The sequence below is a fragment of the Ostrea edulis genome, chromosome 1 (assembly GCF_947568905.1).
Source record: "Ostrea edulis chromosome 1, xbOstEdul1.1, whole genome shotgun sequence".
In the NCBI taxonomy this organism is placed as follows: Eukaryota; Metazoa; Mollusca; class Bivalvia; order Ostreida; family Ostreidae; genus Ostrea; species Ostrea edulis.
Window position 1 is genome coordinate 21,012,090 of NC_079164.1, and position 13,489 is coordinate 21,025,578.

General features: G+C 36.9%; 1 protein-coding gene across 2 annotated transcripts in view; it reads left to right on the top strand.

The window, feature by feature from the left end:
- The first annotated feature begins 10,401 nt into the window (after positions 1-10,401).
- The window catches only part of LOC125663644 (myosin heavy chain, clone 203-like), a 54,437-nt gene continuing 51,349 nt past the window's right edge, over positions 10,402-13,489 (top strand). For both annotated transcript variants that reach the window (XM_048895938.2, XM_048895940.2), the window contains exons 1-2: positions 10,402-10,688; positions 10,940-13,489. The exon at positions 10,940-13,489 is cut by the window's right edge and continues 2,993 nt beyond it. The gene's annotated coding sequence lies outside the window, so the exon portion shown is untranslated. The remainder of the gene's footprint in view (positions 10,689-10,939) is intronic.

Sequence of the window (13,489 nt, forward strand, 5' to 3'; positions counted from 1 at the left end):
AACTGACACGTGCACTTGACGGATTCTTCATACAACTGACACGTGCACTTGACGGCTTTTTAGATAACTGATACATGCACTTGACGGCTTCTTCAACTACGCTTGTGCACGACAGCGTATAACGCGTGTACCCGATGTCTTCTTCATACAACACGCGAATAATTCCACGTCTTCTTCATACAACTAACGCGTGTACGAGAAGGCTATTTCACACAAATAACGCGTGTACTAGACGGCTTCTTCATACAAATAATGCGTGTACTAGAAGGCTTTTTCACACAAATAACGCGTGTACTAGACAGCTTCTTCACACAAATAACGCGCGTACTAGAAGGCTTTTTCACACAAATAACGCGTGTACTAGACGGCTACTTCACACCAATAATGTGTGTACTAAAAGGCTCCTTCACACAAATAACGCGGGTACTAGAAGGCTTCTTCACACAAATAACGCGTGTACTAGACGGCTACTTCACACCAATAATGTGTGTACTAAAAGGCTCCTTCACACAAATAACGCGGGTACTAGAAGGCTTCTTCACACAAGTAACGCATGTACTAGAAGGCTTCTTCACACAAATAATGCGTGTACTAAAAGGCTTCTTCACACAAACAATGCGTGTACTAGAAGGCTTTTTCACACAAATAACGCGTGTACTAGAAGGCTTTTTCACACAAATAACGCGTGTACTAGAAGGCTTCTTCACACAAATAATGCGTGTACTAGAAGGCCTCCTCACACAAATAACGCGTGTAATAGAAGGCTTCTTCATACAAATAACGTGTGTACTAGAAGGCTTCTTCACACAAATAATGCGTGTACTAGAAGGCCTCCTCACACAAATAACGCGTGTACTAGAAGGCTTCTTCACACAAATAACGCGTGTACTAGACGGCTTCTTCACACAAATAACGCGCGTACTAGAAGGCTTCTTCACACAAATAACGCGTGTACTAGACGGCTTCTTCACACCAATAATGCGTGTATTAAAAGGCTCCTTCACACAAATAACGCGGGTACTAGAAGGCTTCTTCACACAAGTAACGCATGTACTAGAAGGCTTCTTCACACAAATAATGCGTGTACTAGACGGCTTCTTCACACAAATAATGCGTGTTCTAAAAGGCTCTTTCACACAAGTAACGCGTGTACTAGAAGGCTTCTTCATACAAATAACGCGTGCACTAGAAGGCTTCTTCATACAAACAATGTGTGTACTAGAAGGCTTCTTCACACAAGCAATGCGTGTACTCGACAGCTTCTTTATATAACGCGTGCACGTCTTCTACATGACAAGAACACACTTGCTTATTGCATTTTAATTGGTATTTATGTTAGTACTTTTGATTTGATTACGATGTTGCAGTTAGTGGGTTTTTTTATGTTTGTTTTATTGCATCAAAGTGGACTCCCTGTGTTTGTACTTGAGATTTTTTGTAAACTGTTTTCTTGTATTTAAGTAGACTTTTTACATGTAGTTCAGAAGTTTTGAGCAATTTTTATTCATGAAACAAAATCACGGTTAATAGGGTTATAAGAAATAATGGAAAAGATCCCATTGAAGTGTAATTCCAAACTGATTAACCGGTATTATAATAAGTATACTTATGCAAAAAGTTATATAATTAAATTGAATGGTTTCAACCTCGGCTTCTATTACGACACGCCGGTAGGTTGCTAGGATAATGTAAACAAGTTACGGTAACGGCAGTTGGAGATGAAAAGGAGAGAATCAAAATGTATTAGCCAATATAGATAGTCAGACATTTTCTTCTTTTTATAAAAGAAAATTTTATCGTCATTTTCCTTAAGATTCATGACTCGGGCTCTAGTCTATTCTACAGTGTTAGAAGGGGTCCGAAGGACAGTGGTAGGGGACCTCTTCACTTTTTCACAAAGGGTGGTAGTGGTGGATTGTCAAGTGAATTCTAATACTAATACAATCTTTGTTGTGCTTTATTCTCTCTTTTTTTTTTTTTTTTTTTTTTTTTTTTTTTTTTTAAATTTTCCGTTGCCCGTCGGTGTGTGCTGAAAAGGTTTTGTAATGTTTCCTTTCGAATATTCTTTTATAGAACACAGCATTGTTCTGTTTTGACTAAAAGACTGTGATAGCGCTGCTATGTAAAATATAATGCAAAAGAAGCAATGGCGGTTCAAGGAAGTGGTTTCTCGTGTAATGCTGTATTATATAGTACACATTTGACTTTCAGTCTTTAAAATAACAACCATGAGTTGTGATTTCTCTGTAAAGATTTCGTAAAAGTTACAGTGGATCTAAGAGGACTGGAGGATGTAGAATAGTAAACAAGCGTGTGAACACTTCTCCTAGATGGGTTATCGGATAGACTTGAAATTTTGTACAATACTTCAATGCCATTTGAACGCCGCGGTATTCTAGAAGTTACAACGTTCTTTCCATGGTGCAATGTAAAGTTACGGAAATTAAGAATAGTGCCATCTTGGTTGTCAAGGGGGGGGGGGGGGTGTCCCCATACCAAATAACATTTATAATATGTATATATGTATATATATTCTCATCCGATGACCGCCACGGTGGTCTAGAGGTAGAACGTTCGCCCCGCATGTGGAAGGTCGGTGTTCTTATCCCAGCCACGACAGACCCAAGTCGTTAAAACAGGTAGTGACAGTTCCATCGCCAAAAGCTCGGCACCAGGTGTGAATGTCATGGGTCCTCGGAGATGACCTTAAAACGGATGTCCCGTGTCACAGTAGGTGTTCAATGGCCGTAAGCGCTAAGGAAAGGCCTAAATTTGAAGCCCTTCACTGGTCTTGGTGACGTCTCCATAAGAGTGAAAATTTTTCGAAAGAGACGTTAAACAAGATACAATCAATCAATGCCATTTGTAAATGTGCATATTGTAGAGACAGGAGGATCCAATTGTTTTCCCTTAAAGTTATATAATGGATCTGAGGGATGGAGGGTGTAATTGATTTCCTTAAAATAACTGTCTTAAAGTTATAGTGGATCTGAGGGGTGGAGGGTGTAAAATAGTTTGTGAAGACTTCACCAATGTGGCTTATGGGAGTTCATAATGGCTATGTTCCTGCTCATGCTTTCTCCTCCATATCATGTAGTACATTAAGGGGATGAGGTTTCATTTGGTGCACTTCCAATTTGGGGGACCTGGGGAGACATTTGTTTTTTCATAAAAACAATCTCTAGTTTAATCTAAATTTAAAGGGATTTTCCTACGGTGATAGACGATTAATAATATATTAAATAGAGAACAACTTTTGAATTTTCAGCAAAGGTCGTAATTACTCCTAAATTCTCCTTCAGTCAATCTAATTAGAATTAGATCCTTTGATCCGCTCACCTACGATCACTACACATAGATTGGATAACATCATAGGTCATACTAAGGTGACCTTTAACGCGAAGTTGTTATATCCTATTTGTAGCGATCGTGTGTGAGCGGATCAAAGGATCTAATTCTAATTAGCTTGTCCTTTAAGTAGATTTTCTGGAGGGGAACCTACAGATGGGGTTCTACTCTGTAACACCAAGGGCTTAACCCCATGCCTCCACCTGGGTTAAGCCATGGACACACTGGAAGCATTGCGGCGGACTCTTCAGACCCATTCTCTCTGAGGATTGGTTCAACCCCAACCCCCCAACCCCTCTTGAACTGAAACCTTGCATCACTCCTCAGTGCGCGCCATGATACACCATCAGACACTTCAAATTGACGTCTTTCGGATATCAAAAGAGTCTTCACAAGTTAAAATATGAAAATGTTCATTGTTAACACAACCTCATGCACTGGACGGGATGTCATGACATCGATTGATATATATAAAATCAGTCTTTTTAAAGGAACCTAATTTCAGGAAATTATCTTTTGGTAAACTAAGTTTTAGAATTGCATAAAAGAACATGTGCTTGTATTTCAATAAGCACATGTAAATTATAGCGGAAAGGACTATTCCGAATATTGAAATAAATTAGGGGGAAGCTTCACTATAAAGGGGGAAGACTGGCTATATAGTGAGACTTCTCCCCCGGAAGTCTGGCTATATAGTGAGACTTCTCCGAGAGAAGGCTCACTAAATAGCCCAGATTCCTGGGGAAAGTCTCACTACATAGCCAGTCTTTCGGGGGGGGGGGGGGGTGTCTCGCTATATAACAGCGGTGCATCGGATGAGACCGCAAAAGCCGAGGTCCCGTATCGCAGCAGGTGTGGCACGATAAAAATCCTTCCCTGCTCACTGGCCGTAAACGCCGAGCATAGGCCTAAACTTTGCAGCCCTTCACCGTCAATGGTGACGTCTCCATATGAGTGAAAAATTCTCGAGAGGGACGTTACACAATATACAACCAACCAACATACAGTATCTAAAACTAACTACGTGAAAATAAAAAATGTACAATGTACATACATGTGTTATATGTAATTTTCATACTTGGTTTTCTCAACATGTATAATTCGCGGTAATAAGAGAAGATATCAGGAATAAAAATATATAGCAAATTAATGTATGGATACCAACTCACATTCATAGTAAGCTGAACACATTAGCCAATGATTTGTTCAATAGAAACTTATTTCAAAGCTGATTTAATCCTCATAAATCCATCTGCACTGATGTCTAGAAATGGCAATGTTTTTTTGTTTGTTTTTTTCGAAAGTGGGTATATTATGAATCTAAGATCAGACATTTTGTAACAACAACAACAAAAATTCAGTAATAAAAAAGAAGAAAAAAAATCAAATGTTTTTTTACATAGTGATGTAAATTACGTGACAAGAATATTTTGCATAAAAAAATTGCAAACTGTAAGAACTTTAAGAAACATCGAAAACTGTCGTCTATTATATCAATTTTGTAAAAAGGTACAGAAATTTTGTGGATTACTGAATGTGGAAAGAGTGTCGTAATGCTCCTTTCATTTTCATATAGGTGTAATAATGTAGCCCTCTCCGATTTCTTGGGGGGGGGGGGGGGGGGGGGGGGGGGCACAACTCCTTAGGATTCCTGTAACATTTGGTGCAGCTGCAGAGTGATTAACTCCAGTAACATTTTCGATCATTCTCTACATTTGCTGGCTTTCTTTACGTAAATCTGTAAAGTGATATTCTATGTTTCTTAGTCAATATATAAATTTACAACCTGCAACTCACGATTTGTGAGGCTCTATTCTACCGTTTTTAACAATTTCAATGTATTCCAGTTTCTCGATTCATATTTATTTACATCATTGGACGAGTACAAAGGAGAAAGCGATTTCATCGGTATTGAAAAAGGTTCAAATTTGATATGAAGTTAAAAACGAATAGCAGAGTGTATTTTTTCTGCCACCATGATTTTCCTTTCTTAGTCGGAATGGCTCGAGTAACTACATTTTCGCGCTGATTGTCAATGTTGAGGTTTTTTAGTAGATACACCTACGAGATCTCGCAATAATGAGAAAAAAAACCCACCTTTATTAGACATGCCCAAGCACAAAGTTTGTACTCTTTTTAGTGTAAACAACGTTGCAGACAAATATACGGAGCTTATTATAGGTTTTCCATAACAATATTTTGCACCATTGCGAAGATCATATGGAATTGTAGCCCTCTCCCGAAAACGTCAGAATAAAATAATAGGAGAGTTATATAATTGCAGATAATTATTATATATCTCACAACTCTTGCCATTGCGACCAGTAGGATTGGGATCCATAGTCAGTCAGTATATTTGCAAAGAGAATGTCCTTTCGTGAAGGCCATTTAAGAAAACGTTGTTGTTTTTACTCTCGATAACGGACGGTGTAATGTACATGAAGTATTAGTGTATTTTTAGTTGAAATTAAAAAAAAAAAGAAGTGGGAACGTAATTACAAACAACGATGCGATGCTATACACGGTAAAATCAACTGTCGGTTACCTCCACTTGGTCCATGAATCTAATGGGTTTTTTTTTTATGATTATGATGATCTGTAAACTTTATATAAAAGCCCAATATATATTTAACACAGAAAGGAATGTAGATATATAACTATTAGGCTGGCTGAGTCTACAAAGGAATTTTCTATATATTGATACTCGCTTCCATGCATTTTCAATCATTATGGGATGAATAAAAATAAATGATTGTAGGCCTATATTGTTTAACGTCCCCCTCGAGAATTTTTCATTATAATATGAAGACGTCAAAATTGCCGGTGAAGGGCTGCAAAATTTAGGCTATGCTCAGCGTTTACGGTCTTTGAGCAGGGAGGGATCTTTGTTGTTGTACACCTGCTGTGACACGGGACCTCGGTTTTTGCGGTCTCATGCGAAGGACCGCCCAATTTAGTCGCCTCTTACGACAAGCAAGGGGTACTGAAGACCTATTCTAACCCGGATCCTCACGGGATGGGGCGAATAAAATGGTGATTCAGTTTAGTTTAAGCATAAAACTATTAGAATATGTAGTGAAACTCTCGGCCTTAATGTATACCATGTAAGGCATTGTAACGTAGCTTACCAAATATTGGCGGTACTTTTCAATTGCTAATATTTAATACAACAATGAACATATTTCTTAGTTACAGGGTTTAAAAATGCATCATCCGTTTCGACAGATCAGATTCGTTTTCATCAGCTATTAGCCTCCGAATTCAAACGAGTCAACCATATTGTGGTTGTTCAGCACTGAATAAAGGTGCAAAACGATTGGACAATATTACTTCTTTTGCTGCGGATCTTCAACGGAAATTTAAAGTTTCAATCTGGTTGACTCGTTTGAACTGGAGACTAATAGCTGGTGAAAACAAATCTGATCTGCCGAAAGGGACGATAAACATCCATTCAAATATTGTGAGGGTGACCACAAGTAGCTATATTTTAAACGGTAATTCTAAGTTGGACTGCAATGGATGACGGATGCATAAAATCCAACGTAATGAAGAAAATTGCATGGGGAAAATGGTGTACGGTTAACGACGGCGACCTAATTCTCGGAAGTTGGACTTATTTTTTCAAAGTTTCTGTGAAGTTAGGTAAACGATTTATGTATTACAAAAGAGAACAATATTCTGGCTTTCAACTGGGAAAACTTTTTTATGCATTATCACGATTAATACCGAAGATTGCGTCAAAACTCTGTGCGCTGTAAGGTAGTATGTACACCAATGGACGAGTGCGGAAGAGAACTATTTCGTCGGTATTGAAAAGGTTTAAATTTAATACGAACTTAAAAAACAAACAGCAGAGTGCAAATTCTTTCTGCAACCATATGATTTTCCTTTCTTTGTCGGAATGGCTCGAGTAACTCTATACAAATGTATGTACATTTTCGCGCTGATTGTCAATATTTAGGTTTTTCAGTAGACAACACTCAGACGGAAATGGACGTTGTAACGGAGAATATAGGTATACTAGTATGCACGCTTTCTTTTCGCGTAGAAAAAAAATCGTCATTAAATAAATTAATTAGTTTAACAACAAATAGTCATGATATACTTGAAAATACAAACCTCGTTGGCCCAAAAGAATTGACATTTCGACTACCCTATGTAGTTTGCCTGTTTTCGTTGTTACGTTACCATGTTGTTGGCTATTATGACGTCATTGCTGTAAGAATTTCAATTTTTCAACGTCACAGTTAAGAAAGCAGAGTTGCTCCATCAAGATTTCCATGTGCATAATCATAAACGAAAATGTATGTCTCTTGCACAACGAACAAGCGTGTACAGCCGCGTTGCAAACGCGAGTTTCAAATTAAATTTACATGTTTCCGAATCCTATTGCACTTTCAGTATGTTTGTATGTTTCATGTGATTTGATCAACCCAAAATTCCTACCAAAAGTTCTATTTAAATAATATGTTATGAAGCAATAATTTTGATAATTAATATTTATTTAAGATATACATATTTTTCCCTTGTCATAATCGTAGACTAATTGTTTTTTTTTTTTGTTTTTTTTTTTTACATTTTCAACAGTGATATGCTGACGGTGCTACCGTTTGAGTGGATCCACAATTTTTCTATTTTACCCCCCCCCCCTTTATGCGCACTTATCTACTAGTAATTAAAAAAAGAATAAAATTCATATAATAATCCCCTTGTAGCGATGACTTGTTTCAGAACGATATCTATGATATTATATGATATTATACAGAATCCTAGTTTTAACACAATGATGAAATATTTCAGCATTCGTTTAAAATTATTGAATACATTGCAACATACTTGACCCCCTGTTGTAAGGATACACAACCCTAGAATCATGGGGTTGGTTATCGAAAAAAGGGGGGGGGGGTAGGGAGTGTGTCGTCGTAATTTGTATTACCAGACGGTAAAAGGATTTGAGCAGTTCTTATTTTTTAGGCAAAGAACAAAAAAAACAAACAAACCCAACAACAAGCATTTCTTTTTGTTGTTGTATAAAACGAACTCTTAATTTAGATCTACCACTGTCACAGTCGTATCAAAACGCAGACATGACGTCACACATCGGCTCACCATGCCTTGCACTTCATTAAATATTAGGCCTAATGGTGCAATGTATTTTGGAGCTAGAAGACCACATGAGTGAAAAATTCTCGAGAGGGACATTAAACTAAATACAATCAATCGGAATGCAGTAAGATTGATTTATGTTCTTCAGTCATTTTATCCTGCATTTAAGTTCTTTGAAAAAGGCAGTCGGTGCGATATATTTGTTACATGGTTTGTAGTTGACCTAATATGTTTTAAATACTTGGTCAGTCAGGGCCGTAAATTAACCTTCAATTTGGAGGAGGCAGGAAATTAGGCGGGGGTCTGGGGGCCTGGGCGGCCCCCAGACGCTGAGCACACTTTGTGCACACTGAACACGTTTCGTGCAAAATCCTTGATTCTAGGGCCTTCTAAGATGTTACTTGACTAACTCATTCTAAAAGAAAGATTTGGAATGCTTTTTAAGGGAGGTATCATGTTTTTAGTTATTGGAAACAACATAAATTCTAATGAACTTTAAATTTTAATTTTTTTTGGCTCAAAAGTTGGAGGAGGCAGCTGCCTCCATGTAATTTACGGCCCTGTCAGTAAATTCCATGTAAAATTTACTAACCACTTATAACAGCTGTTATTTTAAAATGTACACGGACACCCCTAGCACACACACCCCCACAATAATAAAAAAAAAATAGATTTCTAGACATTGTTCATAACATACAAAATCATCTTTCATCTTCATTTAATATGAGATTCACCTGATTGATATGTAAATGTTCTCATATGTATTGAAGATTCTTTGTTCAAACCAAAACCCCTACTGGAACAGGGGTGCTGGTGTGGGGCTTCAATATGGGGTTGCGGATTTACATAGCAATAATTACAAAGTTACACTTTTGTCATACTTTAAAACATGTAGCATAGATTTGTAACTGTTTTATTCAAACTGCAGAACCATATTTTGGGGTTTAAAGTTTTTCACTTATGATATAGGTGACTCAGGTGAGTTGTGACTCCTAGGTGTCTAATCTGTACCAGAAGCATAACGTAAACGCTTGTGTGTCGCGTGGTTTTTTGTTTTATTTTTCACTGACTGTTTCAAGATCATACGCACGTTACACAATTTACATAATTTATGAACATTATTAGATTACACTTGTATGGTGGAAAATAACTTTTAAAAACACTTTTGATTTGTTGAAAATTCTTGCTGACTAATGATCTTATATCATTAAATTTATTTTTATATTGTCATATACGTACCGTTCATTTTCGAATTAATTGAGATGGTACTATTCATATACGTAACGAGAACCATGCAGTCTGATTAAAACCAGGCCCCTTCTACTATCGTCGTCACGACTGGTTTTAATCAGACTGAACGAGAACTGGACCAAGTTTGAAACATACTGTACATTGTTTCATTTAATCCTTACGTAATACTGTGTAACATGAAACCGTATATCATATGATAAAATAATAAATCTAGAAATGATGAATAGGCCTATGTATAAATATAGAATGATCGTCTTCGCAAGCTAAGGGTTAACGATCCGCTCCTCTTCCTCAGTAGATCGTTCACCTTTGGCTAGTTAAGAGGTAGACAAGTTGAAACGTCTAGAGTTACATGTATATATTAAATTATCATCAATCGCTTACAGAGTACGTTACATGTATTATCAACTGCATAGTACCAGAGACACATAATGTTTTATATAAATGGTTTATTCATTATTTGATAATGTCTTCCCACCATGATGTACAATGTAGGTGTGTGTACAATCTTAATCATGCAATCAATCGGGTTGTTTACGCAGTCTCTGCCGACCTCTTTCTTTGTCCGTGACCTGTTTCTCAAATTCCCGTGTGCTTGTCAACAGCTGTTGATTTAATATACAATGATGACATCATTCCCGTTTACATACTAATCTCCACGAATCACATGACTCACCTGTCTGTCTATATAAACCTACTTTCTCGAGCATAACAAAAACACAGCTCCACACAGACACAAACTATCGGGATTACTCTCGCGCCATGTCGAGCCATTTTATTGAGAATTACTTTGACGAAGCAGATGTGTTCAACATCGAACAACACAAGTACATCCATGCTGGTCATAGTGGAAAGGGACGGTCCAAACGTGAGGTCCAGCAGAGGACGAATGCCCACGACCCGAACGGACACACTCGCAAAACCGTACAGAAACTGATGAACAACAAACACAAACAACAGCCCACCTGAATACTTCCATAAAGGTAAGTTTCTTTTATTATTCAAGATTAATTATGTAGATCTAATACATATCAAGTGACTGACGCAATAATTTCACAATTTTTGGGGGAGTTAGTTGTTCAATGGGCACGGTGCATTTCTTACAACATCCGGACAATAAAGTATGATCAAATCAGATTCGGGTCTTTTAACAGCGAATGGCTGAAAGTTAGATCGTTTTCTAAACACACATCAAATAGCAAGTGTATCTGTACATAGATTTTATTACTTTCAGAAAATTCCAGGCCAGTTTCTCCGATAATGACAAGGAAACGAATAAAGGCTCAAACGGGAAGACTTGCGAATATGAACCGCGAAAACTGGTGCATGTGCATGCGTCCAACGGTCGGGCTGACAACATTAATGTTACGTCCTTATTAAGTTCCTGACCACTGCCAGTCGACTGTAGCATCTCAGTTTATAGATTACAAATAAATGTAACAGAAAGTACTCTCATTTTGTTCTTGCAGTTATGGAGGGTCGATACAACAGTGGACCAGTATGGCACAGGGACCAGTATTTTTTTCCTGTAATAATGGTATAACAGTAGGGGGTCTATACGCCATACCACCCTCTAATAAACGAGGTGGTATGGTATAGACCCCTACTATCATTATTACAGACAAAATTACCGGCTCCGGTGAGAATGTGATAAATACAGCAATTTAGAAATTCATTTGTACGATTCATTAAATCGTATTTATAATTTATCAAATCGTTTGTACAATTCAACATATCGTTTGTACAATTGGTTAAATAGTATACATTGTATAGAATACCATTTATTAAATGGTATTTCATCTATTTAAGATAGAAAGATGTATTACTGTCTTTCCTTGGAAATAATGTAGGTTATTTCTGTTCCAGTTGATCAAACGACATGGATGTAGGCAATTCGATGTATGGTATAGAAACAACGTTCAGAGGCCTTATTGCAAAATGTTCGATGCTATTTTTAGATTGAATGTAATACTGCATAAAGAATTGTAACTTCCGCAGAAAACACTGTCTAAATGTGTTCGCAATGTTTCATAAACGTGTTTCGCAACCATATATATATATATAACCATATATATGATCATATATTTCGTATTACCATAAGCAGTGTGTACTCAATTGTATGAACGGTTCAGTAAATCGTTTGAACCATTTGATATATATCGAATTGTACGAAAGATTTAATTAATAAGTCATTTGAACCGTTTGATAAATTAATCGCTCGAACTATTTCCGATATTGTAAAATAAATCGTTCTAACAGTGGAAGTATTTTATCCAAAATTGCATATTTTCTGCCTTTTTGACATATGTACTTCTTACATATAATCATATTTCATTTCGTACTCTTTCAAGGCGTAGTTTAAGGGGGGGGGGGGGGGGGGGGGGGACTTGCCTTGGTGGTCGAGCAATCTCTGAATCTAGTGCTCTGTGGAGATTTGGTTCCTGCAGGTCGTGAGTTTATATATATATATAAAATCAACAATTTGGGAGGAACAAGTGTAAGCTAGTACGAGTTAATAAATTCAGTAGTTGCTAGGAAGCGGACGTTAAGGTTGATTGGCCCATTGATCATTGAACCTCAGGACAATGACTTATAAAACATTCAAGCAACTGATCGTGTTTACGTAAACATACATAATCTCGTATAAGATCTAGTTGTGCAATATTACTACCTCATAAATGCAGATAAGGCATTACATTGGCTATAGACATAATTAATCAGTTGTGTATTAATTAGCAGTATGCATCTATGTTGGAAATATGCAGGGTTTTTTCTCTCTCCGAATGTGTTGAACACCTGAAAACGTACCGCATGGCATTGCAGCTTCGTCTTCCAAGTATTAATTCAGCTCATCTGCATGAGGTGAAAGTTCAAGTGAATCCTATTCAGGTTATGTTTAGTCAGGCGACTGTCTGTCTGGCGTAAACATCTGCACATTTTCTACTTCTCTTAATCTGACGATTAAAATTAATAATAATAATAATACTTTATTATATAGCTTATAAATAGTCTAATATAAAATCTGCGTAAAATCTAGAGAATGTTAGCGTTCAATATCTTGAGAATTTATTGAACGCTAACTTTGCATTGCGTAAATTGTGTGCGCCCGAAACATTCCGAGTATGAGCGTTCAATATTGACGTTACCGTAACGACGTAAACAAGCCAAAATGTCAAACGACGGTCCTCCGAATCTGACAGAGCCGGTATTTGATATTTACTTAAGCAAAATGTTTTACTGTACATAGATTATGATGTCCCCATTTACAAAATCAGTTTGCTTCATGCATTAATGACGGGTTAAATATTGAACAGTTAAGAAATGCATGCTGTTATTACACACTGCCAATATTGATGAATTCTCGTCTATTTTGGAGTAGTTTGAGTGAAAAGGGATATGATTTAACAACTAAATAATAAAAGGGTTATTGAACTTATATAGGTGAATATTGGCACTCGTTGGCTGTCAAAATACACTCGCAAGCTCGTGCATTTTTACAGCCATTCACCAATATAAGTTCAATAACCCTATATTATTGCAGAATACACCCATATTGGTCAAGCAAACAAATGAACAAATTAGGAACAATAACATTTAGATAATACATGCACATACATATGCTTCCACACATATTTATATATATACATACACATATACTCGCTTATAATATACAATAGGTGTAAGAAATTTACTCATTTATTAAACCGACGTGGGACTTTTATTTCTAGTGATTGTTTTATAAAAGTACAAACCACCGGTATAACTTTGAGTGTTGGGCTAAGTA